Here is a 19,319-nt window from a genome sequence, read left to right on the forward strand (position 1 = left end):
GTCAGTAAATGTCCCTGAGAACATCTGAGTCAACTCACAGCGCAGTCAGATGAGGGGAAGCTGAAATAGCCCCACACGCTGTTCACGGGCACATTTTATTCTCCCCAACTCAACGCCTCAACCACTGCGGCTCCTGGCAGTGGAAAAGAAACAATCACCAAAACCCCGTCTAAGCTCTGTGAATCTTCAGAAAATCAGCAAACGTTCATCCCTTCGGATTTTCTATCCTAGGCTGACAGCGATGGGTTTTGTCACTCTTTTGTAGGACATTGCAAGTAGATGTTTTGCAGAAAAGCACCACAATGCCATCTGATTAATCAGGACCTGGATGTTTTCGGTCTTTGAATGTCAGTGTTGTGCAGCAGAACTTTGTTGTTGCCAGTTTCTAATACTTATCTTCCCAGTTCCCTGTATCACTTGTCGAAAATGTTTAATTTGTGTCTTGTAATCCTTTCACTGTCTGCTAATGAGGATAGTGTTTCCATGTTTTACCTAAATTATCTTGACCTTGCATACCTCAAGCCTCAAGCTAATTTCACGAGAAACCTTCTCCAGTTCAAAAGCCAACTGTTAATGATGGCTCTGTTTCTTGTCACGTGTCCAATTTCAGATCGATGTTGTTGATGTCCCTTATACTCCTTCAGATCCAGGTTTCGCTCACAGGGCTAGAACAGAACTGTCACTAAATACATTGACCAATCTACGTTCATCCTATCGATTGTATTAGCATCATCAACACTTCTCATCAAAATAACTCGAGAGACTTTCATCACAATTTTCTGTGAACAGTTCTACATGAGCTTTGCTGAATGAACCCCATACTTCTTGAAGTGGCTCCTTATTTTCGGCCCTGATTATTAATCTCTCTACGCATGGGAATGGATCCTTCCCACCCGCTCTATCTCTCATCAATGTGTTTAGTTCAATTCGATCTCCCATCAGCCTCCTCTGTCCTGATCAAATCCAGGGGAACAGGAAACGTTGGGGCTATGGCGCGGACAGGACAAGCCCAATACTCACCTTTCCTGTTAGAACTATTCCATGAGAAAGTTTAGACCTCAACTTTGGGCGTGTAGTTGTGGCCGAACACTTAAGGTGTTGGCGTAGAGATCATTTGGGGCTCCCCGCCCAGGGTGGTAACCTGCTGGCTATGCTTTCTTCGCTGGCGATTTTAAATAACTTCCTGTTGGTTGCATTATCGCTCAAACTTCACAAAACCCGTCTCAATAAAGACCCGTTTTCTCATGTCTGGGAATTGATTGCCATGCAGGAAACTCGGGTTCTGAACAAACAACGTATCAGACTCACAACGTCAGCTCTGTTTACCTTTCCACAGATGCTGCTCGACCTGTTGGCTTTCTGCAGTATTCTCTGTGTTTATTAGGCACAAGTGCTGCTTTTCATTCAAGAACTTCAATCCCTGTCCTCTGGTAACTGACTCTGGTCAGTGGCAATTGGTTCTTCTGATCATTAATCTGCCCATTCCCACCGCTTCTTCTCCCATCATGACCAACAGCCCCAGGAAATCTCCAGTTATCCTTATTTGCTCCAAAGCGAACATTCTCAACCTTGGGAATGTCTCCCCAGAATGGAAATTCCTCATCCCTGGACATGAGGCAAGGCGTACAATTGGGAAGAGATTTTGGCAAAATATTGTCAGTTAGGCAATGGAAAAATGTTCAAATGTTCATGAAGCAAAACAGAAATCCCAGTCTCCAGCTTTGTGAACCTTTAGAAACACTTTGGGAAGTGGATTTGGAGGAGAATGAAAGATGACCGGTCCGACAGTCCAGACACCGTCCCCTTGTTGAAGAGGCCGGGAGGTTGACTCTGATGTTCTCGGCACACGAACTGATCTGAGACATTTAAAGAATTGTCGTTCCTGCACATCAGGAATTCAAACTCCTTCTCGCCTCCGAGCCAATGAGAGAACTCGGGAACAGGCAAAACACTGAAAGGCTCGAAGGGCGACGGCCCCGGAGTAAGAAAGCTAGTTCCTCGTGACATGGATGTGTCTGCAGACAGCCCCCGGTATCTCCAGAATGCATCTCCCAGGCTTGATTATGGAAAAGTTAAACTGATAGACGACAATTGTAATTCTAGGCGGGGAGGCTGAATTATAAAATCACTAAGCGATGGTGCCGCCTACGTCTGCGCCTGTCTCTGTGAGGCAATTGGTCAGCGTGTTCGGCTGTTAACCGGAAGGTTGGTAGTTCGAGCCCACTCAGGGGCGGGGCGTTCGCTGCTCTCCTTTGGCTTCGAAGCTGTGCGCTTTTAATGGGGTCAGGAAAATGTTCCCCAAACGGAAATCTTCTCCACACAGGGGTTGCGAATTGACTTAATGTCTAACCTAAGGGACTGCGTATGCTGAGAAGACGAGACCCAAACAGAAAATCAACAGGTTTGACAGTACCTGTCGGAGCAAACAAAATTCTGGAATGTTGCCTCTGATTCTCTTTCCACAGATGTTGCCTGACCTGCTGAGTTCCTCCTGCAATTTCTCACTGAAAGTTCATTTCATCTTTTCGGGAGAAACACCTAAATATCTGCAAACGCCATGTGCCGATATTTAACCCTTTCGAATCACTGCGAAGTGATTGGAGTCAAACAAACTCTGCGATGATTCACTCTTTCTCAGCTCCATAGGCAGACAGGCCTGGGAAGTCAAGCTGTCAGTGTGGTTCTGTATTCGTGGGCCGAGTGGTTGATGCGATGGACATGAAATCCATTGCGGTTTCCCCACGCAGGTGTGAACCCTTCCGAGTACAAAATGAGAAGTGTCGTCGAAAAGAAAGGGAGCTTGCTCCCCGGCTTCTTCTTTAAGATTCAAATCAGTGGAGGGGGAAAAATATTTCACTCAAATTGGGACTGGTGGGAATCTGCAACCCACTGCCTGTTCAGGTGGAACAAGCAGATACCCGCAGAGCTTCTTTTGAGGCTATGAGCAAAGTGTTTGGAAATGAGACTAGAACAGTGAGGTGCTTGAAATCGTGATCGAAATGAAGCAGGAACCTGAGGACAAGGGTGTTTCCTTTGCCAGTGAAAGATACTGCTTCACAAAGTTGGGCCTGTGGAAGGGAATCAGTGACGGTGATTATATTTGGTTGTTCACCTTGTGAATGTTCCCATTGCTGCGCATGTCCGTGTTGGCGTCAGAACTCTGCAGCATGATGGCGTTCGATACGCACAGGGCCTGGCGCACCAAACTCCACCTACCTGTTTGAAATGCAGCTCACAGCTTGTTCACACACCCCAATTAATCTTTCTCATTGTCCTGAAGCCGGCATACGGTTTGAATTCCCGATCTGCGGGAATGAGAATCCTTTCACTGTCTCGCGTCAGTAAATGTCCCTGAGAACATCTGAGTCAACTCACAGCGCAGTCAGATGAGGGGAAGCTGAAATAGCCCCACACGCTGTTCACGGGCACATTTTATTCTCCCCAACTCAACGCCTCAACCACTGCGGCTCCTGGCAGTGGAAAAGAAACAATCACCAAAACCCCGTCTAAGCTCTGTGAATCTTCAGAAAATCAGCAAACGTTCATCCCTTTGGATTTTCTATCCTGGGCTGACAGGGATGGGTTTTGCCACTCTTTTGTAGGACATTGCAAGTGGATGTTTTGCAAAAAAAGGACCACAATGCAATCTGATTAATCAGGACCTGGATGTTTTCGGTCTTTGAATGTAAGTATTGTGCTCCAGAACTTTGCTGTTCACAGTTTATAATACTTATCTTCCCAGTCCCCTGTATCACTTGTCGAAAATGTTTCATTTGTGTCTTGTAATCCTTTCACTGTCTGCTAATGAGGATAGCGTTTCCGTGTTTTACCTAAATTATCTTGACCTTGCATACCTCAAGTCTCAAGCTAATTTCACGAGAAACCTTGTCCAGTTCAAAAGCCAACTGTTAATGATGGCTCTGTTTCTTGTTACGTGTCCAATTTCAGATCGATGTTGTTAATGTCCCTTCTACTCCTTCAGATCCAGGTTTCGCTCACAGGGCTAGAACAGAACTGTCACCAAATACATTTACCAATCTACGTTCATCCTATCGATTGCATTAGCATCATCAACACTTCTCATCAAAATAACTTGAGAGATTTTCATCACAATTTTCTGTGAACAGTTCGACATTAGCTTTGCTGAATGAACCCCAAATTTCTTGAAGTGGCTCCTCATGTTCGGCCCTGAATATTGATCTCTCGACGCATGGGAATGGATCCTTCCCAGCCGCTCTATCTCTCATCAATGTGTGTAGTTCAATTCGATCTCCCATCAGCCTCCTCTGTCCTGATCAAATCCAGGGGATCAGGAACCGTTGGGGTTATGGCGCGGACAGGACAATCCCAATACTCACCTTTCCTGTTAGAAGTATTCCATGAGAAAGTTTAGACCACAACTTTGGGCGTGTAGTTGTGGCCGAACAGTTAACGTGTTGGCGTAGAGATCCTGTGGGGCTCCCCGCCCAGGGTGGTAATCTGCTGACTAGGTCCACGTCATCTTTCGTGATGAAACACCCAGACCCGCCATTTGCAGATATTTAACCATTTCGAACCTTGTGAAGTGATTGGATTCAATCAAACTCTGCAATGATTCCCTCTTTCCCAGCTCCACAGGCAGAGAGACCTGGGAAATGAAGCTGTCAGTGTGGTTCTGTATTGGTGGGCCGATTGGTGAGTGCGATGGAGATGAAATCCATTGCGCTTTCCCCACGCAGGTGTGAACCCTGCCGACTACAGTTGAGAAATGTCGTAAAAAGGAAAGGGAGATTGCTCCACGATTTTTTTAAAGATGCAACTCAGTGGAGGAGTTGAAATATTTCAATCACATTGGGCCTGGTCGGGAATCTGCAACCCACTGCCTGACAGGGTGGAACAATCAGATACCCACAGAACAGTTTTTGAAGCTATGAGCCAAGTATTTGGAAATGAGACGAGAACAGTTAGGGGTGTGAAGTCGTGATCGAAATGAAGTAGGCACTTGAGGATTAATGTGTTTTATTTGCCAGTGAAAGATAGTGCTTCACAAAGTTGGGATATGGAAGGGAAGCAGTGACGGTGATTATCTTTGGCTGTTCACCTTGTGAATGTTCCCATTGCTGTGCATGTCCGTGTTAACGTCAGAACTCTGCAGCATGGCGGCGTCAGGTCCGCACAGGGCCGGGGCGCAATGGATGACGCATCTGACTCCACCTACCTGTTTGAAATGCAGCTCACAGCTTCTTCACATACCCCAATTAATATTTCGCATTGTCCTGAAGCCGGCATATGGTTTGAATTGCTGATCTGCAGGAACGAGACTCTTTTCACTGTCTCGCGTCGGGAAGTGTCCCTGAGAACATCTGAGTAAAGTCATAGCGCTGTCAGAGGAGAGGAAGCTGAAATAGCCCCACACGCTGCTCGCGGACACATTTCACTTTCCCCAACTCACCGCCCCAACCACTGCGGCTCCTGGGAGTGGAAAGGGAACAAGCACCAAAACCCAGTCTCAGCTTTGTAAATCTTCAGGAAATAAGAAAACTGTACATCCCTTCGGATCTTCCATCCTGGGCTGACAGCGTTGATTTTAAATGGCTGTCCAGTCAGTGCCGATTCGTCTTGGCTGAAATAATCTTCATTATCTCATCCCAGCATTTCTTGCCTCAGAGACCTGTGCGGCAGAGTTCATGTATATATTTCCTTGTATGGTATTTTTAAAATAACATTCGTTCGCTGGTTGTTTGTATCGGGTATTTCAGGTTCATTAGCCGCTCTTCAAGTGTGTTTGTAGGTTTGTGGGCGACCATGATGCTGAGAGGGTTGAGCTGTCTTGACATCATTTCACAGATGTCTTTAATGTAAAGTACTGTGCTCGTGTTTCTGTCGACGTTGTGTCTGCTTCTGTCAGTTTGTTGATGTGAAATCGTCACACTGAGTTTATTGGTGAGTCAAAAGTGAGGACTGCAGATGCTGGAAAACAGAGTTTAGATCAGAGTGGTGCTGGAAAAGCACCGCAGGTCAGACAGCTTCCGAGGAGCAGGAAAATCGACGTTTCAGGTAAAAGGCCTTCAACAGGAATTAAGGCAGGACGCCTCCAGGGTGGAGAGATAAATCGGGTGTTGCTGGGCCAAAGGTAGCAAAGAGTACAATAGGTGAATGGGGGTGAAGATGGAGGTGACAGGTCAGAGAGTAGGGTGGAGCGGATAGGTGAGAAGGGAGATTGACAGGTAAGACAGGTCCTGAGGACAGCGCTGAGCTGGAAGGTTGGAACTGAGGTAAGGAGGGGGAAGGGGAAATGAGGAAACTGTAGAAGACTGCATTGATGGCTTGTGGTTGACTTTATCTGAAGCAGAAGATGAGGCGTTCATCCCCTCGGCATCGGGGGGTGATGGAGCGGCGATGGAGGATGCCCAGGACCTGCATGTCCTCGGCAGAGTGGGAGGGGTTTGAACTGTGGGGCCAGAGGGCGATGAGGTTGATTGGTGCGGGTGTCCTGGAGATGTTCCCTCAAGCGCTGTGACTTGGCTCTGCGAGGAGTCTCCAGTCTCCCCAATGTAGAGGAGACCGCATCAGGAGCAATGGATACAAGAAATGACATTGTTGGATACACAGGTGAACGCCTTCTCACGACCGTGGCCCAGATTTGATTTCCGGGCAGAGAAGAAACTTTTCGTAGAGCTGTCAGCATTGGCCTGTGTCTCCCTGGTGGTCTAGTGGTTAGGATTCGGTGCTCTCACTGCCGTAGCCCGGGTTCGATTCCCGGTTAGGGAAGCAATTTTCAGGGGTTTCCTCGGTTGCCCCTGCTTCTAAAATACTCGGCTCGTTTATTTGTTGATCTTCGTAGTTCCTCGGTGCAGCTGTGTGTCGTGGCTCGTTGAAATCGTGTCCTGATTCAGATTTGTTTGCATGTGTAGGGATGATTGCTTCTGTCGTTAAGTTCTTGGTTCGCGTGCGTTGTTTTCCTGTAGACGCTGTTTTGAATTTACCATTGACTGTTCACTCTACTGTGACATGTAGAAATGGCACTTTGTTGTTGTTCTCCTCTTTTGTGAATTTTATGCCAGTCAGGATATTGTTGATGGTGTTGTCGGTTTCCTCTAATTTGTTTCATTTTTTGATGACAAAAGTGTCATTGCTGTAGCGGACCCAAAGTTTGGGTTGGTTCGTCGAAAGGGCTGTTTGTTCGAGTCTCTGCATTATTGCTTCTGCTAGGAATACTGATATTGGGGTTCCATGGGTGTTTCGTTGATTTGTTTGTAGGGCTTGTTACTGAATATGAAGTGGGTGGTAAGGCACAGTTCCATGAAGTTGACAGTGCTATCTTTGCTGATGAAGTTGATGCTGTGTTTGTGTCTTTGGTTGTTCGAGTAGTGTCTTCAGTTTTCTTTGGCTACGTTGATGTTAATGGATTGAACAGGGCTGTTATGTCAAAGGACATCATTATTCCATCCTCTTCGATCTTAGCGTCTTTGGTGTTCAGGAATTCTTGGATGGAGTAAATAGAGTTGTGTGAATCTTCGACTTGGTGTTTTAGCCTTCTACGGAGGCCTTTGATAAGTCTGTATATTGGTGTTCCAAGTCGTGAGACTATGGCCTGAGGGGGGCTCCTGGTTTGAAGAGAAGGAGAACGACAAAAAAGTGCCATTCCTAGATGTCACAGTAGAGCAAACAGTCAATGGGGAGCTTCAAACTAGCATCTACAGAAAAACAACACACACAAACCAAATACTTAACCACAGAAGCAATCATCCCAACACACACAAACGAAGCTGCATCAGGACATTATTTCAACCAGCCACTACACACTGCAGCACAGAGAAACTATGAAGAACAGAAGAGAAATACGTATATAGTGTATTTAAGGAGAATGGGTACCCAATAAACCCAGTCCGCCGATTTCTCATTGATGCTTCCAAGCTGACTCTCAAACATTCGATTTTTCCCTCCATTCTTTCCTGTTTGTTTTTTGTGGGTTTTGAAAGCTTTTGCAATCTTCTGACTGAGTATTGGAGTTGGGAAGTTATATTGTGGTTGTACAGGACATTGGTTAGACCACTTTTGGAATATTGTGTGCAATTCTGGTCTCCCTCCTCTCAGAACGATATTGTGAAATTTGAAAGGGTTCTGAAGCAGTAATGGGCAAACAGAGGGGAAGAAGCCCTTCTGCTCCGCTGAGTGCGGGAAGGCCTCTGCCCTGCTGACGCACCAGTTGGTCCACACTGGGGAAGGCTGTTCTCCGGCCCCAAGTGCGAGATGGCCTTCAGCAGTTCTTCCCACCTGCTGAGACACCAGTGGGTCCACACTGAGGAGAGGCCGTTCTTCTGCCCAGAGCTCAGGGAGGGCTTTGCTCTTTCTTCCGACGTGATGGCCCATTGATAGGTCCACATCGAGGAGATGTCGCTCAGTTGCCCTAAGTGCAGGAAGGCCTTCAGCAATTCCTCAGCCCTGCTAAGAAACTAGTCCGTCCACACCGGGGAGAAGCCGTTGTCCTGCGGGGGGGGTGGGAAGGGCTTTACCCGCTCCTCCACACTGCTGAAGCACCAACCGATCCACCCGGGGGGAGGGTTGTGGGGGCGGAGGGCGGTGTCGGAGGGGGGGAGGCCATTCTGCTGCCCTGAGTGCGGGAAGGCCTTCAGCAATTCCTCCGCTCTGCTGAAGCACCAGCGTGTCCACACTGGGGAGAGGCCCTTCAGCTCGCCCGAGTGTGGGAAGAGGTTCATATTTTCCTGCAACTTGCGGAAGCACCAGCAGGGGCACCAACGCTCCCAACAATCAGAACCCACGGGTGACGTTGCCTTGGGTCACCCCCCCAGGACTGAACATCCTGCCAGTCCTGACAGCGGGTGCAGTGGGAGAGTAGATGGGTTGTTTTGTTTTCTGCTGGACTGCAATTGTGTCCCCTACACCCCACAACCACAACCCCATGGTGGCTCAGAGTTGCACTGCTGCCTCATGGCACCAGGAACCCAGGAATAATTCCACCCTTTGGGGTCTGTGTGCAATTTAGGGAGGGTAGGAAAATGGATCTGACTGGGTTACTCTTCAGAAGATCAGTGCAGATGTCTTGGGCTGAAAGACCTGTTTCCACATTGTAGGAGTTCAACCATACTTTGAGCTTTGCTTTCAGTGAACAGTGCTGCTCAATGAGCCTGGTACTGCTCATTGCCAAATGAAATGATCCAGAGAAACCTAAGACCGCAAGACCATCGGAGCAGAAGTTAAGCCATTCGGCCCGTCGAGTCTACGCTGTCATTCGTTAGTGACAAAAGTAGCGCAGATGAGATTAGCTTCAGTGTGAAAACAGGCCATTTGTCCCAACAAGTCCACACCGACCCTCCGAAGAGTAACCCATCCAGACCCATTTCCCTCTGCCTAATGTACCTACCTCTACGGGGAAGGAAGCATGGCCAAAGACATGCACATCTTTGGTGTATGGAAGAAAACATTATCACCCAGAGAAAACCCACGCAGACGCTGGGAGAAAGTGCAAACTCCTCACATACAGTCACCCAAGGCTGCAATCAAACCTGGGCCCCCGGCACTATGAGGATGCAGTGGTAAACACTAAGCCACTACATACTGCATGCCGAAGCAGGAGGTTGGGAGAATACAGCAAGCCAGGCAGCACCAGAATGTGGAGTAGTCAGCGTTTTGGGTATTAACCCTTCTTCAGGACTGAAACGTTGACTACTCTATGAGAAACGATTTACGGGAATGTTGCAGTGGTTTGGAGGATTTGAGCTACAGGGAGAGGCTGCATAGGCTGGGACTGTTTTCACTGGATCATCAGAGGCAGAGGAGTGACCTAATAGAGGTTACAAAATCATGAGAGGCATGGACAGGGTAATAGACAAGGGCTTTTCCCTGGGATGGGGGAGTCCATAACTAGAGGGCAGAGGTTTCGGTTAAGAGGCAAAATATATTAAATGGACAACTTCTTCATGCAGAGGGTGGTATATATACGAAATGAGCTGCCAGAGTATATGGGTCAGGTGCTGTCAAATGGGACTAGATTAATTTAGGATATCAGGTCAGCATGGACAAGTTGGATCGAAGTGCCTGTTTCCATGCTGTACGTGTCTCTGACTACTGGTCCTGATGTAACTTTAAAATAGAGTCCAAGTAACTTTGAATAGTTCAATCTTGTTGAGCTCACCTCCTCAAAAGTTTCAAATGAATCCCTCCGAGCGATACTGTTTACAAATGCTGAGTTGGACAAAGTATCCCATCAAGTTCAACATAGTTGAAGAAGTCAGAAGTCAGAACACCAAGGGGACCAGAACTGAGAGCGATCTAGGGTTGCGGGTTATTAGCTTCTAGAAAATGGAGTCGTGGGTCGGCAGGGTGGTGAAGAAGGCTTTTGGCATGCTTGCTTTCATTGGTCAGAGCATTGAGCACAGGATTTGGGACGTCTTGTTGCAGCTGTCACACATGCCACACAACAACGATAGGCGTGGCCTTGCCCCCCTCTGACTGGCTGTCCCTTTGAATATCTGGGGGAAGATTAGACCCACCTGACTGTGTTTGACTCATATGTACTTATCCAAATAATTTTAAATATTGTAACATGACCTGCATCCAGCACTTCCTCTGACAGTTCATTCTACACACGAACCAACTTCAATGTAAAAATCGTTGCCCCCTTCTGTCCTTTTTAAATCTTTTCCCTCTCATCTTAAAAATATACTCCCAAATTTTAAATGTCCCTACCCTTCGGGAAAAGACACTGGGTATTCAACTTATCTTTATCCCTCGTGACTTCATAAACCTCCATAACCTCCACCCTCAACCTTCTACTCGCCAGTCAAAAAAAGTCCCAGCCTATGCCGTCTATAAATCATTCTGGCAACATCATAGTTAAAAAAGGTTAGTTTTCAGAATTGACTGAAAGGGCAGTGAAGATTCAATCAGCTGACAGTGGATCTGAATCACATGTAGATCAGGCCAGTTTCGGACAGCCGGAAACCAGATAAGTTTCTATAACAAACGACAACGATTTCATCAGTAGACTCTGAATTCCAGATTTATATTGAATTCAGATTCCACCATCTGCCGTGGCAGGTTTTGAACCCAGGTCCCCAGAACATTACCTGGGTGAATAGTCTGGTGACAATAATATCGGCCATCACCTCCCCTGAACACATTGGCTTATTGTGTTTAGAGGTAACAAAAGAGCAAGAGGTTTCAGCAGCTGCTAAGTTGTTGATATTACACAAGGGAACATCAGCACTCTCAGTAAAGGCACTTACTGAAGCCAGGACGCTGTTTCAGAAGTAAGGGCTCGGGAACCATAAGAAATAGGAACAGGAAAATGCCATTCAACCCCTTGAGCCTGCTTCTCCATTCAATAGGATTGTGGCTGATCTGACATTCTCCACATGCATTTTCCTGCCCTTTTCCTGTAACTGTTCATCCCCCGACTGATAACGTATCTATTGATCCTAGTTTTAAATGTGACATGAAGGCTGTTAACAGAGTTACTGGGATGGGGGAGGGGGGAGCTCAGGTCGAACTTGGGGACTAAAACAATGGCTTCACACTTCACAATATTTAACTAATGGAATGTTTATAGTTTATACATAAAAATTCCTAAAGAAGGGCTCATGCCCGAAACGTCGATTCTCCTGCTCCTTGGATGCTGCCTGACCTGCTGCACTTTTCCATCAACACATTTTCAGCTCTGATCTCCAGCATCTGCAATCCTCACTTTCTCCGAGAGAATCCCATGGAGTCTCACAGAGTGACACAGATGTACAGCACGGAAACAGACCCTTCGGCCCAACTTGTCCATGCAGCCCAGATATCCTAACCTAATCTCGTCCCATATGCCAGCATATCCCCATAAAACCTTCCTATTCATATACACATCCAGATCCATTTTAAATGCTGTAATTATACAGGCTCCAACACTTACTCCAGCAGCTCATGCCGTACATGCATCACCCTCTGCGGGAAAAGGTTGCCCCTAAAGTCCCTTCTATATCTTTCCCCTCCCCTCCCTAAAACTATGCCCTCTATTTCTGGACTCCCCAATCCCAGGGAAAAGAACTTGCCCATTTGCCCTATCCATATCCCTCATGATTTTATAAACTTCTATAAGGTCACCCCTTAGCCTCCGACGCTCCAGAGAAAACAGTCTTATTCAGCCTCGCTTTTTCGCTCAACCCTCCAACCCTGGCAACATCCTTGTAAATCTTTTCTGCACCTTTTCTAGTTTCACAACATCTTTCCGATAGGAAGCAGACCAAAATTAGGTGCAATATTCCAAACGTGGCCTGACCAATGTTCTGTACAGTGACAACATAAGCTCCCAACATCTATCCTCGATGCTCTGACCAACAAAGGAAAGCACACCAAACACCTTCTTTACTATCCAATCTGCCTGTGTCTCTACTTTTAAGGAAATATCAACCTGAAAACCAAGGTTTCTTTGCTCAGCAACACTTCCAAGGAACTTACCATGAAATGTAAAAGTCCTGCTCTGATTTGTTTTTCCAAAATTCAGTACCTCATATTTATCTGCATTGACCTCCATCTGCCACTTCTCAGCCCATTGGCCCATCAGATCAAGGTCCCGTTGTAATCTGAGGTAACCTTCTTTACTGTCCCCTACACCTCCAATTTTGGTGTCATCTACAAACTTACTAACTATACCTCCTCCGTTTACATACAAATCATTCATATAAATGACAAAAAGTAGTGGACCCAACATCGATCCTTGTGATACACCATTGGTCACAGGCCTTCAGTCTGAAAAGCAACCCTCCATCACCACCCTCTGTCTTATTTCTCCTAGCCAGTTCTGTATCCAAATGGCTCGTTGTCCCTGCATGCCATAAGATTAAACCTTGCTCACCAGTCTCCCATGAGGAAACTTGATGAACGCCTTCCTGAAGTCCATAGAGATCACGTCCATCGCTCTGCCCTCATCATTCCACTTTGTATTCCTTCAAAAAACTCAATCATGTTCGTGAGACATGATTTCCCAAGCATAAAGCCATGCTGACTATCCTTAACCAATTCTTTCCTTTCCAATTACATGTAAATCCTATCTTTCAGGATTCTCTCCAAAAACTTGCCCGTCACGGATGTCTGCCTTACCGGTCTATAGTTCCCTGGCTTTTCCTAACCACCTTTCTTAAATAGTGGCACCACCTTAACCACCCTCTAGCCTTCCGGCACCTCACCTGTGACTATTGATGATACAAATATCTCATTGAGAGGCCTAGCAATCACTTCTCCAGTTTCCCATAGAGTTCTGGGGTACTCCTGATCAGGTCCTTGGGATTTATGCACTTTTCTGCATTTCAAGATATCCAGCAACTTATCATCTGTAATATGGACATTTTTTCAACATTTCACCATCTACTTTCTCACATTCTATATCTTCAATGCTCTTCTCCACAGTAAACACTGATGCATAATATCCGTTCAGTATCCACGCCCCCCCCCCAACCCCCACCCGATGTACAACAGCTCCACACAAAGGCCGCCTTGCTGATCTTTGAGGGGCCCTATTCTCTCCCTTGCTATCCTTTTGTCCTTACCGTATTTATAAAAACCCTTTGGGTTTTCCTTAACTCTATTTGCCAAAGCTATCTCATGTCCCCTTTTTGCCCTCATGATTTTTCTCTTAAGTATACTCGTACTGCCTTTATACTCTAAGGATTCACTCGATCTCTCTGTCGATACCTGACGTATGCATCCTTCTTTATCTTAACCAAAATCTCAAATTCTCTAGCCATCCAGCATTCCCTACACCTACCAGCCTTTCCTTTCACTCGAACAGGAATATACTGTGTCTGGACTCTTCTTATCTCATATTTGAATGCTTCTCTTTTTCCAGCAGTCCTTTAACCTGCGAACATCTGCCCCCAATCAGGTTTTGAAAGATCTTGCCTCATACCTGCGTCTTCCTCCAATTTAGAACTTCAACCTTTAGATCTGATATATTATTTTCAATCACTATTGTAATGTTAATAGAATTATGGTTGCCGGCCCTTAGCTTTTGCACCCTCGCCAGGATGTACATCCTGATTGTGAATTAGAAAATTTCCTTGTACACACTTAACAAATTTCTGTATTTGGCGGATAAGTAAATGTGCAGGAGTTATACCTTGGGTCAACTCTTCCTTCATTCCCATCAACCCTAACCCCATTCCCACCCAATGGCACATTACCTTGCAACTGCTGAATGTGTGACACCAGCCCATTTACCTGCTCCCTCACTATCCAAGGACCCAACCTTACTTTCCAAGTGAAGCAGCACTTTACCTGCTCTTCCTACAACCCAATCTACTGCATTTGTTGCTCACAATGTGGTCTCATCTTCATTGGGGAAAATGAAGCATAAACTGGGTGACTGCTGCACAGAACATCTACGTTCTGCCCGCAAAAAGACCCTGAGCTTCCAGTTGCCTGCCAATCCCACACCCCACACTGTTCCCGGGCCAACATCTCTGTCTCAGGTTTGCTGTAGTGTTCCAGCCATGCCCTGGGCCGTGAGTTTGTGACGCAACGGTCGTGCGCCTGACTCCAGATTAGGAAGTTGTGTGTTCAAATCCCATCAAGCTCCCGATAACCAACGTCTTACACTGCAAATCAAGAAATGAGTACGTTCACTCCGGATATCTGTTGAGCCAAGTCTTCCTTCTGGAAACTTTCGATCACACGTGAAGCTTTGCTGTCAGTTTGATTTGTGAAGACTGTGTCAGGGAGGTGGAGTGCCCATTGTTTGGGGAAATGCTCAGCTCCCCCAGTTCATCACGGGATTTGAACACAGCCACCTCTCTCTGGGCAGCTGCCTCGTTTAGTTGGTGACAGCGCGGTGTGAACAACATAATACCAACGCTTTAACAACATAATCCAGAGACTCCCAGCTTTATGTTTCTATCGATCAGGAGAGTGACAGCGAGTTCAGATAGAAATGTTTCCCACCAACAGCAAATCCTTTCCTCTCACTGGACACAGTTAAAATTATCGTTATTCAACAGAAGGAGCGGAAACTACAGTCTGACGGCCTCTCTCCACATTAACGGTGAGCCTGAATTTTATAAACGGTGTCAGTAAAATCCAATGGCGGACACTGATTTGGTTCAATCGATTTTTTTGCCAAGTGTAATTCACCGAGAGGATGCTGCTGTGTGAAACAGCGTGGGGAATTAATGCTTTAAACATGACCACCGGATTCCCGTTTGCGTCTCACGAATCTGCCTCTTTGTCAGTGTCAATTAGGGATTTACTCACTCCAACCACTCCCTGGACAAAAGCGTTCTTCCTCATGTCACATTTGGTTCTTTTCCTGATGACTTTTAAAATTCTGCCGATTCTTTCAGGCGTGGGAGCATTTTGACGACATTACTTTCTCTGTCTAAACTTCGCATGACTTGGAAAGCTTCATTCGGGCCAGATTTCAAACTTCTGTTCTCCGAAGAGAGCTGTCCCAAATTTCCAATCCACCCTCATCGCTGACATCCCTCAAACACCGCACCACTCACGTCAACCTATTCAACGCTATCTCCAATCATTTCACTTCCCTGCTATCTGCCCCATTGGTACTCCAGGGAGCCCAACCTCGTTTAACGAAGGTGCTTTTTGAGAAAATTAAACGGGCACTTTGGCACAAGTCATGAAACGCGGGCTGGTCCAGGATTTGAGCCTCGAATCTCTCTAACGTCTGCGTCGAAAGAAACCCAAAACGAGAATCATAGCCCGAGACCAACAAGCCTCACAGCAGTTGCCTCTGCGGCCCCACTCTACCTCTTGAACCAGCTGAGTCTTGTTCAGAGTGAAATATAGTTGACATTGAACAGGCTGGGACTGTTTTCTCTGGAGCGTCGGAGGCTGAGGGGTGACTTTATGGAGGTTTGCAAAATTAGCATTGATAGGATACGGGCTGAAAATGTGTTGCTAGAAAAGATTTACAAGGATGTTGCCAGGGTTGGAAGATTTGAGCTATCGGGAGAAGCTGAATAAATTGGGGCTGTTATCCCGAGAACATCGGAGACTATGGGGTGACCTGATTGTGGTTTATAAAATCATGAGGGGCATTGATAGGATAAACAGACAAGATCTTTTCCCTGAATTCAGGGAGTCTAGAACTAGATGGCATACATTAACGGTGAGAGGGGAAAGAAATAAAAGGGACTTAAGGGACAACGTTTTAACGTGGAGCATGGTGCAGGTATGGAATTAGCTGCTTGAGGAAGTCGTGGAGCCTTGTATAATTACGGCACTTAAAAGGCATCTGGATGGGTACATGGAAAGGAAGGGCTTCGGGGATATGGGCCAGGTGCTAGCAAATGGGACTAGACTGTTTAGGATAACTGGTCAACATGGGGTTAGGAATATGGCATCAATCTTAAAGGAGGGTGCTTTAAAGTGTCCTCTTTGTCTACAGGAGTAGTGCCAGAGGACTGGAGGCTAGCAAACGTGGTTCCCTTGTTCAAGAAGGGGAGTAGGGATAATCCTAGTAACTATAGGCCAGTGAGTCTCACTTCTGTTGTGGGCAAAGTCTTAGAGAGAATTGTAAGGGATAGGATTTATGCACATCTGGATCCGAATAATGTGATCAAGGACAGTCAGCATGGGTTTGTGAAGGGCAGGTCGTGCCTCACAAACCTTATTGAATTCTTTGAGAAGGTGACTAAGGAGGTAGATGAGGGGAAAGCGGTAGATGTGGTGTATATGGATTTTAGTAAGGCGTTTGATAAGGTCCCCCATGGTAGGCTACTGCAGAAAATACAGAGATATGGCATTGAGGGTGAGTTGGAGGTTTGGATTAGGAATTGGCTGGCTGGCAGAAGACAGAGGGTAGTAGTTGATGGCAAAGGTTCATCTTGGAGTGCCGTCACTAGCGGTGTTCCGCAAGGATCTGTTTTGGGACCATTGCTGTTTGTCATTTTTATAAATGACCTGGAGGAAGGGTTAGAAGGTCGGGTGAGCAAGTTTGCGGACGATACGAAAGTCGGAGGAGTTGTAGACAGTGAGGAAGGATGTGGCAGGTTACAGCGGGTTATAGAGAAGCTGCAGAGCTGGGCAGAAAGGTGGCAAATGGAGTTCAATGTAGCGAAGTGTGAGGCGATTCATTTTGGTAAGAGTAATAAAAAGATGGGGTACTGGGCTAATGGTCGGATACTTGGTAGTGTGGAAGAGCAGAGGGATCTTGGTGTCCATGTACACAGATCTCTGAAAGTTGCCACCCAGGTAAATAGTGCAGTGAAGAAGGCATATGGTGTACTGACTTTTATTGGTAGAGGAATTGAGTTCCGGAGTCCTGAGGTCATGCTGCAGTTGTATAAGACTCTGGTGCGGCCGCATCTGGAATATTGTGTGCAGTTTTGGTCGCCATACTATAGGAAGGATGTGGAGGCACTGGAACGGGTGCAGAGGAAGTTTACCAGGATGTTGCCTGGTATGGTAGGAAGATCCTATGAGGAAAGGCTGAGGCACTTGGGGGTTTTTTCATTGGAGAAAAGAAGGTTTAGGGGTGACTTGATAGAGGTGTACAAGATGATTAGGGGGTTAGATAGGGTTGACAGTGAGAACCTTTTTCCACGTATGGAGTCAGCTATTACAAGGGGGCATAGCTTTAAATTAAGGGGGGGGGTAGATATAGGACTGATGTTAGGGGTAGGTTCTTCACTCAGCGAGTCGTAAGTTCATGGAATGCCCTGCCAGTAGCAGTAGTGGACTCTCCCTCTTTATGGGTATTTAAGCGGGCATTGGATAGGTATATGGAGGATAGTGGGTTAGTGTAGGTTAGGTGGTCTTTGATCGGCGCAACATCGAGGGCCGAAGGGCCTGTACTGCGCTGTATTCTTCTATGTTCTATGTTCTATGGATGAATTGGACTGAAGGGTCTCTTTCCATGTTGTCATTCATGTGAATCTGTGGAATCCTCTACCCAAGGGAGCAGATGAGGCAGCTTCATTAATTATATTCAAGACACAGTTGGATGGGATATTGCATGGTGGGGAATTAAGAGTAAATGGAATAATGCAGGTAGTAGGAGCTGAGATGATGGATAGATCAGCCATCATCTGAATGAATAGTGGAGCAGGCTCGACAGGCCAAATAGCCGACTCCTGCTTCTATTACGATGAAACGATAACTCTGCATTTCCCATGGCTAACCTATCTAACCTGCACATCCCTGGACATGATGGGCAATTCCAAACCAAGGCAGGTGAGCAATGTAGTAATGTGGAAAGTGCATGTCAGAGAACAATAGAAAGGGACAAGGGGAATAAATGTACCACCAATCAAAGCTGGATTGTAATGATCACAAAAATTGAAACTAAAGACTGTGTCTGAATGTGTGCTGCACTGTAAGAAAAGTGAACGAATTGACTGAAAAAAATAAGTGTGATCTGAGACTCCTTACAGAGACGTGGTTTTAGGATGACAAGGATTGGATCCTGAATATTGAGGGTACGTGACATACAAATCAAATGGGAAGTTCGGTAATGGTGGAAGGTTGTTGGAAGGTTGAATATCAAAGCACCGATAACATGCTAGTTTGATGTCAACTTGGATTTCAGGTCCTGATTTCTCTGTCCTCTGTTGGTCTCCCCGTTCCCACAGAGCTAGGTGTTGTCTGTTCTCAGTTCTGCTGGATTTCTATTGAAGCTTTGACACCCCCCGCCCACCACCCCGCCAGCCCAACCGCACCACCCCTCCCCCCACCACCCCGCCCCGGCCTTTTACACCTTACCGAACTGCCTTCAGCTGTCCAACACCCAATTCTAAATACTTGGAACTCTTGCACAATTAAATAATGAGAAGTTCAAATCCGTTATGTCCAGATCACACTGCAAACACCACTGTCCAGCACCACTTCCATCTATCCTCATGCCAAATGTGTGAGGCTGAAGTAGCCGCTTGAAAGATTGGTAAATGTTTTACCTCTGAGATGAGCTACCAGCTGCATGTCCACACTTTCATTGGGATCACCTCTTCAAACCTCAGGAATAATTTCTGACCCTGCCCCACCTCAGTTCATCTGCTTCTGAAAATTACACTATTCCTTTGTCACCTCTTGAGTTTGATTCTTCTGTCACACACCTGAAGGCCTGAAACATTCTACTCCCCATAAATCTGAGGTCATCCAAATCGCTAAACAAGAAACAAATAACTATGGATGCTGGAAATCTGAAACAGAAACAAAAACAAAAATTGGTGGAGAACCTCAGTAGGTCTGGTAGCATCAATGGACAGACAGTACAGTCAACATTTCAGGACCAGTGACCTCCTTTCGTTCCAGATCACAGCTGCTTCTCACCTTCCTCACACCAAGTTCATTTCATCTATGATTACTATGCCTGCTGACGCACACAGGTT

At 46.3% G+C, this 19,319-nt stretch overlaps 1 non-coding gene across 1 annotated transcript; it reads left to right on the top strand.

Moving 5' to 3' along the window:
* Nucleotides 1-6,678: 6,678 nt before the first annotated feature.
* trnae-cuc (transfer RNA glutamic acid (anticodon CUC)) lies at nt 6,679-6,750 on the top strand. Its single transcript has one exon. It is a non-coding gene; the product is annotated as a tRNA-Glu (tRNA).
* The last annotated feature ends 12,569 nt before the right edge of the window (nt 6,751-19,319 follow it).

The sequence above is a fragment of the Chiloscyllium punctatum genome, chromosome 36 (genome assembly GCF_047496795.1).
Source record: "Chiloscyllium punctatum isolate Juve2018m chromosome 36, sChiPun1.3, whole genome shotgun sequence".
Taxonomy (NCBI): Eukaryota; Metazoa; Chordata; class Chondrichthyes; order Orectolobiformes; family Hemiscylliidae; genus Chiloscyllium; species Chiloscyllium punctatum.